This window comes from Rattus norvegicus, chromosome 19, assembly GCF_036323735.1.
Source record: "Rattus norvegicus strain BN/NHsdMcwi chromosome 19, GRCr8, whole genome shotgun sequence".
Taxonomy (NCBI): domain Eukaryota; kingdom Metazoa; phylum Chordata; class Mammalia; order Rodentia; family Muridae; genus Rattus; species Rattus norvegicus.
The window spans coordinates 48,222,365-48,236,938 of NC_086037.1; positions in this window are offsets into that span (position 1 = coordinate 48,222,365).

The window sequence follows — 14,574 nt, forward strand, 5'->3', positions numbered from 1 at the left end:
TATCAAGTGTCTCACACAAAGTTTAGTAGTGTGAGAAACTGTATATATGTCTAGAGAGCAAGGCTGCTGGTAGAATTGCTTGTACATTTTATCTAGAGTTTTATGTAACTTCTAGAGCATAATAGAAAAAGAAGATATGAGTAGAAGTAGTTATATACTATTATTTAACCCTTTGTGTGGTATAACTTATAGAATTATATCCACTTGCATATATATACATTTGAATATATATGAAAATATTTGACTATATGTTTATATGTACCTGTATGGATCAATATATCAATATATTAATATCTATATATCAATCTATATGTATATCCATATTCTTATAGATAGATAGATAGATAGATAGATAGATAGATAGATAGATAGATAGATAGATATCCATCCAAACAGGTAAATATTAACCATTTTTCACTTTTTAAACCAGAAAGAATTAATATGAACAAGTGGTTTTACAGGTGATAGCAAGGTAGCATAAGTCCAGAGACTAGAATAGAAGCAGACTAGGAAAATGGCTCAGCAGGGAAAAGCACTTGCTATGCATGCTTATGGACAAGAGTCTCCAACAGGCACACAAAATGTCTGGAGGGCATGGAGGTCAACCTGTAACCTCTGTACCCAGAAGGCAAAGGTAAAAATCTCTGGAACAAGTTGACTAGTTAGACTAGTCAGATACATAAAAGTTGTGTTCAGCAAGAGACCCTATTGGAATATAGAGAGCAATGAAGGAAGACATCCAGTGTCCATCTCTGTCATTCACGCACATATATACCTGAACATACATGTGCACATGCAGCCATACATATGCTTACTCACACACTGCTATTATGCAAAAGCTACATAAACGAAGGAAAGAAGGCATGTTTTAGTAGCTGGCTATATGCTCAGAGGAAGCAAGAGCTAGGAGGTCTATGGTAACTACTTGATTGATATCTGAGAAAGTGGGAGAGGAAAGAAACTCCACTGTTCTCCATCCTGCCTATGCTGCAACACTGTGGGTGTCCTGGGAGCCTAGGCAATGTCATGGCAGTGACGATCCCTGGGGGATAGACCAGAAAAAGATAAGGCACTGGCAAAGAGCTGGGCAGTCATGCACCACCAAATCAGCTTATCCCCACATATATAAAATGATTATTAGAATAAAAGTCAACCTCCTCTGGTGATGGGCAAAGAGATACCCTGCTGGTTGTGTTCTTATATCAGTCACAGACAGAGCAGATGGCAATCCTTTGTTCATAGATGTGTTTCCTATGTTTTATGCCTAGGGTTCATAAAAATCAAATCAATTAAAATCCAGGCAGCACAGCACAGGAGGAGGAAGACAGACCCAAAGGCCACCATGCCACCCATATTACCACAACTGCTTTTATCCTTCACTTGATAAAGCACTATGTAGACCTTACTTGCCCCATCTCTCACCAGTAGCAGTGCTTAGGAGAGCAGGGCTCTGTGCTTCACCCAGGCAAGATAGTGAAGCTGACCCTGGTGTATTTGTGGGGGTGGGGTGGGGGTGGGGGCTGAGGGCATGAATATGGGAGAACTGACCCTGCTAATCTGCTGACATTGGGTGACACAGATGCAGAGGTGGTGCCCCCCTCTACCTCTCCCTGCCTCTGGCATTCAGAAAAACTACCTCCGGGGTCATGAGCTTGGAAGAACTAGAGCTGCCCCTGCCCCTCACCAGATGGAGGACTTAGGAGGGCATGTCCTGTGCCTTACATGGATGACACAGTAGAGATGACCCTAGTGGCAGGAGCCAGTGAACCAGCACCAAGGACAGAGCAAAGGGAGGACTGACTCTGTCGCTCATCTGCTGTGAGTGGTGTGGGTGCAGGAATGATGCCCTCTCCATTCCTGGTCACTTACAGTAGCCAGGAGAGCTGGTCCTGCCCAGCACCAGCTGTAGCACTCAGGAGAGCAGACCCTGCACCTCAAGTGGGCAACACAGTGGAGATGGCCCTGATAATAAAGGCAAAGACCAACCTGCCCCAAGGTCTGAGAGCAAGGGAGCTGCCCCTGCCTCCTGCTGCTGGCAATATTTGAGTGGTCTAGCTCGAGCAGTGTTGAAGAACTTGCCCTGGTGGTGTGGATAAGGGAGGATCGGTGTGCTGACCAGATTAGCTACCATCTAGGCCCAGATCTAGGTCTCTGTGTTGACCTACACCAAAATCTATATAATTTGTGAATGGTTGAGATCCATGAAGGGCCAGTCCTGCTGTTGCAAAGCTGCTGGATCGTCATGGCACAGAGCAACAACAGGAGTCCTGGTGAGGATCTAATATTGATGATGTCACAGAAGCAAGAGATCTTGAACCAGACCAATTGCAATGAGTTGTTTTGTTATTGTTAATATGTTGCATGTTTTATTTGGGGGGAGGAGAGATGAGCAAGACTGGGATGCGTGATGTGAAAAAGGAGTCAATAAACTTGGTTTTTATTGTTGTTGGGTTTTGCTTTTGTCTTTGTTCTTTTTTTTAAGAATAAAAATTGAATGCTATTTGAGTGAATAGAGTAATTCATAATAAAATCAGAGTAGATTTTACAAATTATTTAACCTTGGACATATCTTATGAAATAAAAGAATACACAAAGAAAGTCTGAGTTGATGCTAACCTTTAAATACAAAACACGGTAATAACCATTGAATCAAAACCCCAATTACTTCTGTTGCATCCCTGTGACATGTATTAAAAACAATTTCACCAATATATACCATGAATATTTGCAATTAATCACTACTTCCCTCTGAAATATCCCATCAGATTCCTTTTTTTGGTTCCAATTAATCCCATTTCCTATCTTCATGGTAGGGGTGTGTGTGTGTGTGTGTGTGTGTGTGTGTGTGTGTGTGTGTCTGTATGTCTCTGTCTATCTCTGTCTCTATCTCTGTGTCACTATGTGTGTCTGTATATCTGTGTGTCTGTATGTCTGTGTGTCTGAATGTATGCATATGTGAATGTGGGTCTGTGACTTCCTGTGTATATAAGTGTATCTATATGTCTGTGTATGAGTGTGTGTCTGTATGTACGTTTGTGTGAATTTGTACATATGTGGATGTGCATCTATGTCTGTATATCTGTATGTTTGTATATGTGTGTGAGCATCTGCATTTCTGTGTATGTTTCTATATGACTATGTGAGTATCTGTGTGTGTGTGTGTGTGTGTGTGTGAGAGAGAGAGGGGTGAGAGAATATGTTTTGCAATAAATTTAGAATTGTTTGCATGAGCACAGCAAGGGGTAAGGTGGTATTTACTATTTACTACCCCATGGGCTTGATTGCTGAAGAAAATGGCATCCCATTCCAAACAACCACTAACTGCCAATAGTCCTTCTGGAAAGGGTGGAACGACTTTATGATGAAATGTTAACAGGCCCAATATCGTTCAGACCTTGTACCAGTAACTACACTTTTGCCAGTTCATGAGTGAATGGTCATGTCATCTCCTATACAACCTAGTCCACACTAAAGGATTTCTTAGTCATGTGAGCCCTGAGCTGCTCAGTGCTACTCTCCTGGGAGTTGGCAGTCAGAAATTAGATAAAAAACCACTCATCTGGATTGGCAAAAAGAGGGAAAAAAAGGAGGAAAAATTAATTTTGCAGACTCAGTAAACAGACTGTGAGATCCACTCCCCTCACTTCAAGCTTTCTACCAGAAAATTAAGAAATGCATCTGTGCATTCACAGTTGACTGCTTTGACTTTCATTGCTTTGAACTGGCTTGGTAATTGTTCTTTCTCCTTTTCTATTTGTGTGTGGGACCAGTTTTCTTGTTGGAGACAAAGAATGTCTATGTTTCCCAAGCTGGCTTTGAACTCAATCTCTTGAATCTAACTCCCAAATGCTGGGCTTATAGCACCTACCACAACATCTGGCACTTTTTTTTTCTTTGACAAAGATGTCAGATAGATACACAGAGAAAGAATGATATCTTTGATAAATACTAAAGAACTTCTACACAGCAAAGGCAACAACTAAGAAAAGTAAAGACAACCCACAGTCAAAAGAGACTATTTCAATCCATATATCTGATGAGGAATGAACAGCCACAATAAATAAGAAACTCAGACAATTCAATACCAAGAAAATATGAAATGGGCCAAAGATCAGAGTAGACATGCTCAAAATAGAGTGTTCAATCATGAAGCACATAAATATGCTCATTGTTACTACTCTTCATGGAAGTTCAAGTGAAAATCTCAATGAAGGACGCATTGACCAAGTTAAGCATCCCTTTGTAGTGTATGCCTCAAGCAAGTTAATCTTTCATTCTGTTGATGAGAGTTATTGCATTTATTTCTTTGTGCATTGTTTTGAAACCACCTAAGGTGAAATCAATTTGTTACAGTGAATGATCTTTATGATGTGTTATTATATATTCAATTCCTGGGATTTTATTGAAAAAAATTCGTGTATGTTCATCGAAGACATCAACTAAAATTTCTTTCTTCTTTTTTTTCCTTTGGTTTAATACATAATTCTGGTCTCATAAAATGTATTTGGAGGGGCTTCTTCATTTTCAGTTCTGTGGGTTAACTTGAAAAGAACCTGATATTACTTCATCTTTAACAGTTTGATAAAAATTTAGCAATAAAACCACCCAGTCAATGGAGTCTGCCTCTCTCTCTCTCTCTCTCTCTCTCTCTCTCTCTCTCTCTGTGTGTGTGTGTGTTTGTGTGTGTGTGTGTGTGTTTGTGTGTGTGTGTGTGTGTGTGTGTGTGTTCACACAAGCAAGCATATTTACACGACTTGTATATAGATGCCTTGGAGATCAAGTTGTTGGATGCCCCTAGAACTAGAGTTATAAGTCATTATGAGCCTTCCAACATGGGTGGGTACTGGAAAGAGCAGCAAGTACTCTTGATGGCTGAGCCTCTGCCCGGTCTCTGGAATCCTTTTTTATCATGTATCTTATATACTATCTATTCCTGGCTTTTGTGTCTTACTGTTCCGTATATTCCTACAGTTCAATTCCATGTCATAAGCTCATATTTGTCCACCTGCTCCAGCTTTTCTCTAGCCTGTTAGCACACACCTTTCACAGTAACTCGTAGTGATTTCTGTTACAGTTGTCATGTTTCCTTTTTCAGCTTTCATTTTATTTCTTTCAACCATCTCTCTTTATCATTATTCTAGGCAAAAGTTTGTTTATTTGGTTTTTAAAGGAAGTGTTCTATTGATCTTTTACATACTTTTAAATCTCTTTCACTTTTTTCTCAATTTATCATTTCACTCCTTCTAAATCATTTTGAATTTGTTTTTTTTTTCTTTTCTGAGTACTTCAGATACATCAGCATTTTATTTGCAATGCTCCCTTCTCATGTAGATACTTAGTGATGTCAAATCCCCTCTTAGTATTTCACTTGCTGGGTAACATAAAATTTGGTATGTTGTTTCTGTCTTCATTAATTTTGACAATTTTAAAATTTTTCCTTTAGATTTCTTCTCTCATTCATTCAAACCTCTCCTGCTCAGTTTCCATGTATTCATAGAATTTTTAAACCGTTTCTGTTCTTTACTCATAGGTTTTGTTTTCCCAGAACAGACCAGGACAATTTTCATATCTTTAAAAATTGTTGAGACTCTTTGTGTGAACAAACATACAATGTATTCTGGAGAGAGTTCCATGTGCTCATGAAAGGGATGCATGGCTATAGCTTCCGGGTGGAGTGCTCCATGGTTGAAGCTCATATAACTCATTGTAGAGTTGCACTCTGATGTTCCTTGGTTGATTTCCTTGTTTCAGGGGATCTGTCTCTTGTTGGAAATCAGGTGTGGAAATCTTCTACTCCTATTTTTATTGGAGTTGATTTATCTTTTAGGTAAAAACAATCATGGCAGTGATTGGGCTGGGCTGGGCTGGGCTGAGCTGGGCTGGGGAGGCAGCAGACTCCTACATAGTCCTTCTCTACTTGTAGTAATATATACCCACGAGGAGAGAGACTCTTGGCAGGCACTGTTCCTTTAATCCCTCTTAGGCACATGCATCTGAGGGTGCAGCAACATAGGATATCCTGAGCTAAGACTTTCTCCTCACCACTCCTTTAGCCATAGCACATACTGGGGGACAACAACAAAGGCACCACTGAATTTCTCAAGAACATATGACATGTCCCCAGGGGCAGCACTATAGCAGAAACTTCTGAAATTCTCTCCTTGGGGTGTGTGTGTGTGTGTGTGTGTGTGTGTGTGTGTGTGTGTGTGTAGGCAAAGTCATCAGCCTCTGTATCTACATTGACCTAAGTGGGAGTTTATATGTTATTAGCCACATCCATGGTCTCCAATGACAGGATGGTCTTCTTCATTGTGCCACATTCCCCTCATCTCTGTGTGGGCTACACATATGCTACAGTGCAGGTCACTCTGCAGCTTAGGTAAGAGACACACTGCTGGAATAAAATGCCCCCTGCCAACCAGTGTGGTGGAATACCTGTGAAGTCCTGGAGATGGGGATGTAGAAGAGTTTCTGACTTCTAAGAAGCCACATCCCAAAAGATGGCTCACTTCCCAAGTGAACCATGGGAATTTTGAATCTTTTCACAGAAAGGCTGCTTGCTATGAAATCCTGGGTCACTATCTAACTGAGCTGCAAGCTTGTGAGATGGGGACACTAACTGCTAACACCACAGTGTCCATTGATGGAGTTTGCTGCAACTGTCTTGCTCTTATGTCCGCAAAGTGGAAACTCTCCTCAGCTCCAAGAGGGAGCAAGGACGGTGGTATTTCTCTTACTGTCCCACAGTCCTAGGTTTCTGAATGTCTTTTCTGATCTCTTTGTTGCCAGTGTTCTCCCAGTTGCTCACCTCAAATGCAATGGTGGGCCTCTGTTTTCTGCTGCTAAGGATCTGCTCCTTACCTTCCCCTCCCAAATTATTCAACTGTTTCATAATTTTGAAATAAAATGAAGAATTTAACTTGAACAAAATTGACAGTTACTAAGTTGAGTGTCAAATGAAAGCTAAGAAGACTGGGAGTGTACCAATAAGTTTTACTTTTTTAAGATTCCACTAATCTTGTGGATCTGAAAAGAGTGCCCAAATTTTCCAAAATGAAATTACCTCTAGATTCCAAACATGAAATTTTCCAGCATGGATTTAAATCTAAAATGATTACTTCAGAAGGCTTTGAACAGCTGAAGGGGTTTAATAATACTAATTTCTTTCTCTTCTAACACAACATTGCATCGTAAAATGAAACTTAAATGTAGCTCTTTTCTGATCTGCTCCCATACAAATTAGACTCAAAACAGGAGCCGTGATAGCTGTATAGAGCAAACCCTAGGACCCAAACTGCTCCCAATGTGGCTATTCTAGAACTGGACCAATGTTATCTGCAGTTCTAAACTTATTTCTCTGGGAAACATTAATTTAGACTAAGTCAGATATCCCTAGTGGCATTAAAGTCATATTTGCTCTTGTTTGATAAGTTGAGATGGGGAGTATCAATAATATAGCTTGTAAATAATCTAAGTCTAGCAATGAATTGCTTTCTTTCCATGCCATGACCACAGGGGGAGAACCTGTTGAAAGAGCCCAAGATTTTTAACCATTGAGCAGAGACCATATATACATATATAGTCTTCTGACAGTGATGAATAGGGCGAGACTTCCTGGCAATCTGCATCCCCGAGGAGTGGAAATCCTCAGTATTCAGACAGAAGCTATTGTGAATGTGAATACTTTGGAATTTTTTGTAATCGAAAATTTGTTTTCTAAAAAAGGCTATGAGATCATATCTTTGCAATATTGATTCTGTTCTAACAAAGTGTTTTTATTGATGATTTGGGAATTTCACATTGTGTACCCCAATCACACTCACTTTCTAGTTCTCCCAAGACTGATCCCTTTACTGTGACATCCTCCTCCAAAAACAGAGAAAAAAAATGTCCAATTTCTGTTGCCCATATACTCACTAAAACGTGGTCAAATTCCCAGTGACCAGCTTCTTAGAGAAAACTGAGTCTTTACCTACCCACACCCTGCCAGACGCCATTGACTGTGGAGAACTACACTGACCACAATTGATTTACTACACTTCATCTTATCGCATCTTTTAAGAGCTCTCTTTGATGCCTTTCTGTCTAGGCTGTTACTTTAGGTAAGACATGAAGCACCAGTAGAGATTGTCAGAGAAGCTCTCTCTATCCCTCTTACTCAACTCTGAGTCTGCAGTCATTGGCTGAGAACTAGTTTGCTTGCCCTTTACAATCAGCGACATCACAGATCATGGATTTTGACAGTTTCTGCCAACAGTATGGACCAGAGACAAAGACGTAGTTGGGCCTCAGCACATGCTACGCACCTCAGCTTGGTCTCCAGTGGTAGTACAGACTATAACATCAACACAGACCTTTGTTGCAGCATGGGCCACAGACAATATCATAGCTCTCTGTGGCAGCCCAGGAAAGTCAACGCGGTCTCTGGGGCAACGTGGGCCATGGACACCCATATGGGCCCAGGGACCTTTACATGACTTCAGGAGGTAGCACAGATCAGAGACATCCCCAATGGCTTTTAGTAGTAACACAGTAATACAATGTTGATTTTATTCACTGTTATTTTTTTGTTTGTATATGCATGTTGTACTGCACACACACACACACACACACACACACACACGCACACGCACACGCACACGCACACGCACACACACACACACACACACACACACACACACACGAGTCATGAAATCCAGAGGTCAACAGTAGATGCTTTCTAAAATCATTCTTCACTTCTTTTTTTCCAGAGGTCCTCTCAATGAACAAGGGCCTCAGTATTCTGCTCTGCTTTACTGGCTGGCCAGAAAGCCTCAGGACTGAATTGTCTCTGCCATCCCAGGACTGGTGGTGTGAGTGGCTGCCATTATTCCTGGCATTTATGTGGGTTCTGGGAAATCAACTATAGAGCTTTGTGCTTACTCTAAAACACTCTTAAGCGAGCCATCTCCTTAGCTCTGAAACGTGTTATGTTATGCAGTACTTTTATGAAGAGCCTTCTCACATATTTCCTACTGGGGGAAGTCCATCGCTGGTTTTTCCTGGGTCTCATCACTTTTTCTTTTACAATCAGTGTCTCTGGCAATGAGATCCCATGAGGTGGAATAAAGGTTTCATGCCATCACATTTCTGGCAGGCTTCTCAATCTCAGCACAGAAACTCTAGGCCATGAGTCCGACCATGCTTCCCTCTGGCTGCCTGGTTTTCACTTAACCGTTTGAGCATCAGTTGCTACTACAACCCTTCCAGGCACTCTGCTGCAAGCCTCAGAGCAAGTTCCATATTGCTTGTCTCCTCTTCATGATGGTTGACCCTCTAAGCATTTTCTTCTACTATTTTGCCAATAGCACTTCTCACACTTTAGTATACCATATGTTCTGCTTACTAATAAGGTCCATTATCTGTTGTCTTTTTCTTGAAATAATGTAGGATGCACTAAGGCACAAAGGTCACATGTTTAATCTTTTTCAGGGGAAACGTTTGTGAATAAATGAAGATGTAAGATATGGGAAAAATTTTAAAGATTTTGCAATGTTTTTTGCTTAGACTAAGACTTCTTAATATTAAAGGACCCCTTGCCAATGATACAGTCTAGACTAATACTAGATTTACTGTGATTTTCCTTTTCAAGTAAGAGTGATCTGGGTTAGACTGATTTCTTTAGACAGCCTGCCAGTGAAATACATTGTAAGATCAGGACAAATACTCACTAGTCTTACTTGTAACTTCTAGGCTGGATCTTTCATTTGAAATACTTTGAAAAAAACAGGAGTGTTAGTATTCTTTCTAGGCTCCGCCCACAGTTACCTGGCAACAGTCAGATGTGCTTGACTCACTAAAAAAGGGGCTGCTTGCTCCTTTACACCCCCCTGTGTGTGTGTGTGTGTGTATGAGTGTGTGTGTGTGTGTGTGTGTGTGCGTGCGTGCGTGTCTGTCTGTCTGTCTGTCTGTCTGTCTCTGTCTCTACTCTTCTCTCAACTCCCCTCCCCATGCCCCGAATAAACTCTATACTATACTTTCCTGTGGCTGGTCCCTCAGGGGGAAAGGAAGCCTCAGCATGGGTCTGCACAAGGCACCATCTTTCCCCACACCTGACTATACGTCCACCAAAATGTATTCCTTCTCTCCCTTCTGTTTTTATAAACACAACGGGGAGCATGTGGGAAATGGAGTTCGCTATGCTCCTAAGCCATATCAGCATGTGGGAGACAGCATTCTCTATGCTCCTTATATGGTCATCCTATTTAGAGACTAGCTCTCAACACTCTCACAAAACATGGATAATCAGATTCTTTCCACTTAGATTTAAACAACATGACTATTGAAATCAGGATTAGATAGTTTTGAACTCATATTTTCTCCAAGCAAGACTATTAACTTAGCCAGTTTTCTTTTAAAACTTTCTTAGAACACAGGGAAAAAAGTATGAAGAAAAGTCACGTGATATTTCTTTTTCTCTTCAGACTATTAAGACAAAGGTCTTAATATATAAATTTTTAAAGATAATGTGTGGGACTTAAATGTTTAATTTTTATAATAAACAACAAATAATCACAAATTTGTTGTAAAGATCATTCTGGTTTTGATTTTGTGTGCTTGATTAAAACTGAATTTCAGATTCCTAGTTTTAAATAATATCAATTCCTTATTCTGTCTTTACTTTGTAGGACTGACCTTCCCATTTACATGATGAACCACTTCACCTTGGAATAATAGAGATGGTTCATAGTTTATAACCAATGAAGCATGGATAAAACACAATATTTTTAAACTTAACTTCTATATACTGTTATAAACCATGCAAAGACTGAACGTCAGAACTAGAAGATCTACTATCATGCGTGGGAGCCATGTGTTAGTTTGGATGAGTGGCTGTTTCTCAGAGGTAGAATCCCGTGCTAAGGGTCGGCTGTGCATGCTCGATACAATATGCAGTGCACTTTTTCGTGTTTATCATTGCCCTTCTTGTTTCAATATAATTTAATTATTAGTATTATACTTGGAATTTAAGTTCTGTCATACTAAAACATGTTTTTTGACATGTAGGAAGAAAGAATACACAATCTTTACAAACACTTTTCTTTCTTTAATCCATTTTGTAAAATAGTCTTTGTATATATCCAATTCTTTATATATTAAAAGCAAACTTTCAATACTTGGAGGTACCAAAGAGTTTGTTTTCTATTTTCCATTTGTGCCCCTTCCATTAAATTCATTCTTTAAAATTTATGATACAATATTTGACTTACAGAGTTCATTTCTGCCTTTTTGATAATAGCGGCAGAATTGCAAGACCGAGGAGGCTAAACCTATAACTGGGTGCTCTGGCTGTTGTAACTGAAGGGCCCTCACTTTCTGCTTTTGCTTGTCCAATGAGAGTTATCTTTGCTTATGGAGAAATAGTTCTTACCAGGAAGCAATGTGTTTCAGATACCAGTAGTAGAACATTTATCAATGCTAATCGATTTAGGTAAATATGGAAGACTTACCTAAATATAACAGAATCTTCAGACTTCTTAGGAGAGAGTAACTAAATGAAAGAAGAAAAAAAGAAGGAGGAAATGTTCAGGAGAGGACAGAACTCCTCATATACAGAGGTATGATAGAGAAAAAGAAAACATACAAAATGAGCAACATATTCTGATTCTCAAGTGATCAATTGTAAAATCGGCCTTGCTAAGGAGCAAGAGAAACTGAGTCCATTGACTCGGCCAGAACCTGTGGGCAAGCCCCAGAGCCTGGAGAGGAGAGAAAGCCATTCATTTGAAATGAACCTCAACTTGGTTCAGAACTAAAAGCATACTATCTCCACAGAAACTTCTTCAGCAAAGAACTTCCTTCATGCAGAATGGGTCTTGTAGAAGGGACAGGGGATGAAAAATTGCCTCAAAAAACACAGGAAGTTTTCCCATAAACAGAGACAAACATCACTTACTATCTAGTAGACCAGAGTCAAGTAGGCCACGGTGTGAGAGGCCATCGGGATCTGTCGGAACAATTAGGCACTTTTTGGTGCCTAATTGTGATGAATCCACTTACTATCTGCTGTGTTCCTTATGGCCTATCATCTGCTAATACTCTGAGTATTGCTAATTGTAGGGACGTTGTAAAGCAGGGAAGCTTGATTGTGGTTCATGTTTCCACAAGGTGCTTCCGTAGCTGCTGAGGCCCATGTGAGCGTCCATGGATAGTGGGAGCCCGCGGCATGGCCAACAAAGAAGGAGTGAATGAGGCAGGATGAAACCAAGGATACTAAGCCCTGTCCCAAACCTCCTAACGACTTGCTTCCCTTCCCCAGTTCCTCCCACCAAAGTTACTATAAAAAAAAGTTCCAAAAAAAATGCCACCATTTGGGCACCAAATATTTGAAAAAAATCAGGAATCTATTGCAAATAAGAGTCCATTGCAAGTTTGAACCATGATAATTGTTTACGATTTGACATATTTCCTCTCTTCCTAGGTTCAAAGTCCTATAAGGGAAGAAATGTTAGTTTTTGCTTTTCCAATGCTTACCAGTGGTTGGAGATTAGAGAGTATTGAGTAACTGTTAGCTAAATTAAGTAAAAATTTTTTTGATTAATGGCTTATAATGATGTTTATTGCTATGATTTGGGTCTAAGGTATGTCCCCAAGGCCCATATGGTAATGCTTGGCAACACTGGGAGGTGCTGAGAGCCTTAAGAAATGGGGAGAAGCTTTCAAGTCCTCTGAAGTGTGCTCTAAAACTTCATCTCTCAGCCCCATAAATGGATCTGTTCTTCTAGAGGCTGCTGTCATGATGATGCCTTACCAAGCTCTGAGAGTAGTCAGGTCAGTCAAGGACGAAAATTCATCATTACTGTCACCCAAGCAAGAACTTTTGGTTTATAAGGTGCTACCTTAGCCTTTTGTTCCTGCAGTAAAAGCTAACACATCTACCATGCCTAACAAAGCTATTTTTTCTTTTGTCTTTTAAATTAGCATGATCTCTCTTGTTTATCTATGAGTGAGTGGTTGCAGAGTGTACTGGGCCTTGGGCTGGGCTGAGGGAATAAAAACAGAAGTAGAGGTGGGACAAATGGATCTTAGAAAAACTGAGACAGTGCGAACTGAGACAGTGAGCTTTCTGCTAATCATAAAATGCCCAGAACCCCCGAGTGTGCAGTAATAATGAGGATAATTTTCACTAATTTACAACATGAGATTGAGCGTGATTATTATAGTTTCAGTGCCTAAGGGTTATAATGGGAAGTGTGTGTGTGTGTGTGTGTGTGTGTGTGTGTGTGTGTGTGTGTGTGTCTGTAAATTAATGCCTGTTTGCTTTTGTCTCAGAGAACTTTTCAAGATAACACTATATAGGATATTGAATATAGAAGGTTTATACACATCTGTGAATACATTATTATCAAAGCTTTCATTTATATTTTCATTTTAAAGTATAAATTTATTTTTAACATATGCATAAAAATTGTATATCTTTCACCCCAAAAATTCTAGACCTTTTACCTCATACATATTTATTCCAATTTTATGGGCTGAAATGTGTGCAATATTTTATGTGTGAGTTACAAGTAAATTCAAGTAAAAAGCTAATATATTCTATGTACATGTAAAATTTTATATATTTCTTTAAATACATTTAAATAAAAATTTAAAATGGAAGCATTTATTTTTAAATATTTTCCCTAAGATGCCATATTCCTATGTATGGTTTTAAAGGTACAGTATATAAGATTTTAATTTAGTATTATATGTTTAGTAGCTTAGTTTTTGTTAGTGAATAAATCTTTGCTTACAGATAGATGACATTAAAGAGAGACTTGAAAAAGTATACATCTTTAGAAATATAAAAAGTATCCATTTCTTAAATAAATTCCTCATAATCAGATATGGTTTTCTTAAAATAAATTTCTTTAAAATAAAAATGATTATCTTTCATAGAAAATATTTCTTATTTTAGCATATTAATTATCTTTGTAACATATAGGGTGTTTTTACTGGTACTTCATCTGGACAGAAGCTCTTTTGGGGAATAGAAAATTGGTTGTCTGGGTCACTGTGCTGGGGTTAGCTCCGGATTGGGGGCTGGACAGAAGCCTGTGGGCAAGCTTCCGCGTAGGGAGGGCTTGAGAAGGATGACTTGCAGGGAACTAGCCCATCAGGTGAGCGGCCATAAAATGTGCCTCTGAAGGACACAGTGTTCCTGATGACAGCAGTAAATCTGTTTCAAATAAAGTGAAGTGTTTGCTTAAACTTTCCCCTGTTCTGCCAGACCTTTGACGCGGCAAACCAACTCAATATAGAAATTAGTGTGCCCTTAGGCTGCAGGACGGATACACTCAAAGTACCGGTTGTGTCAGAATTGCATTTGGTCATCTATGACACCATGAAGCACTTGGCGAGCCGCTTCTGAGAACTTTCTATTAGAAGACAGTTGCATCTTCTATTATGCTTCCAGCCTAATTTACCAATTGTGTTCTTTCAACATAGTGCACCACTTTTCTAAACAGAGGCTTACCTCTGTGATAAATCTATGCTCTTTTAATTTATTTTCCTATAAAATTATATAAGGAAAAGGTGCTTAGCATTTCAAGG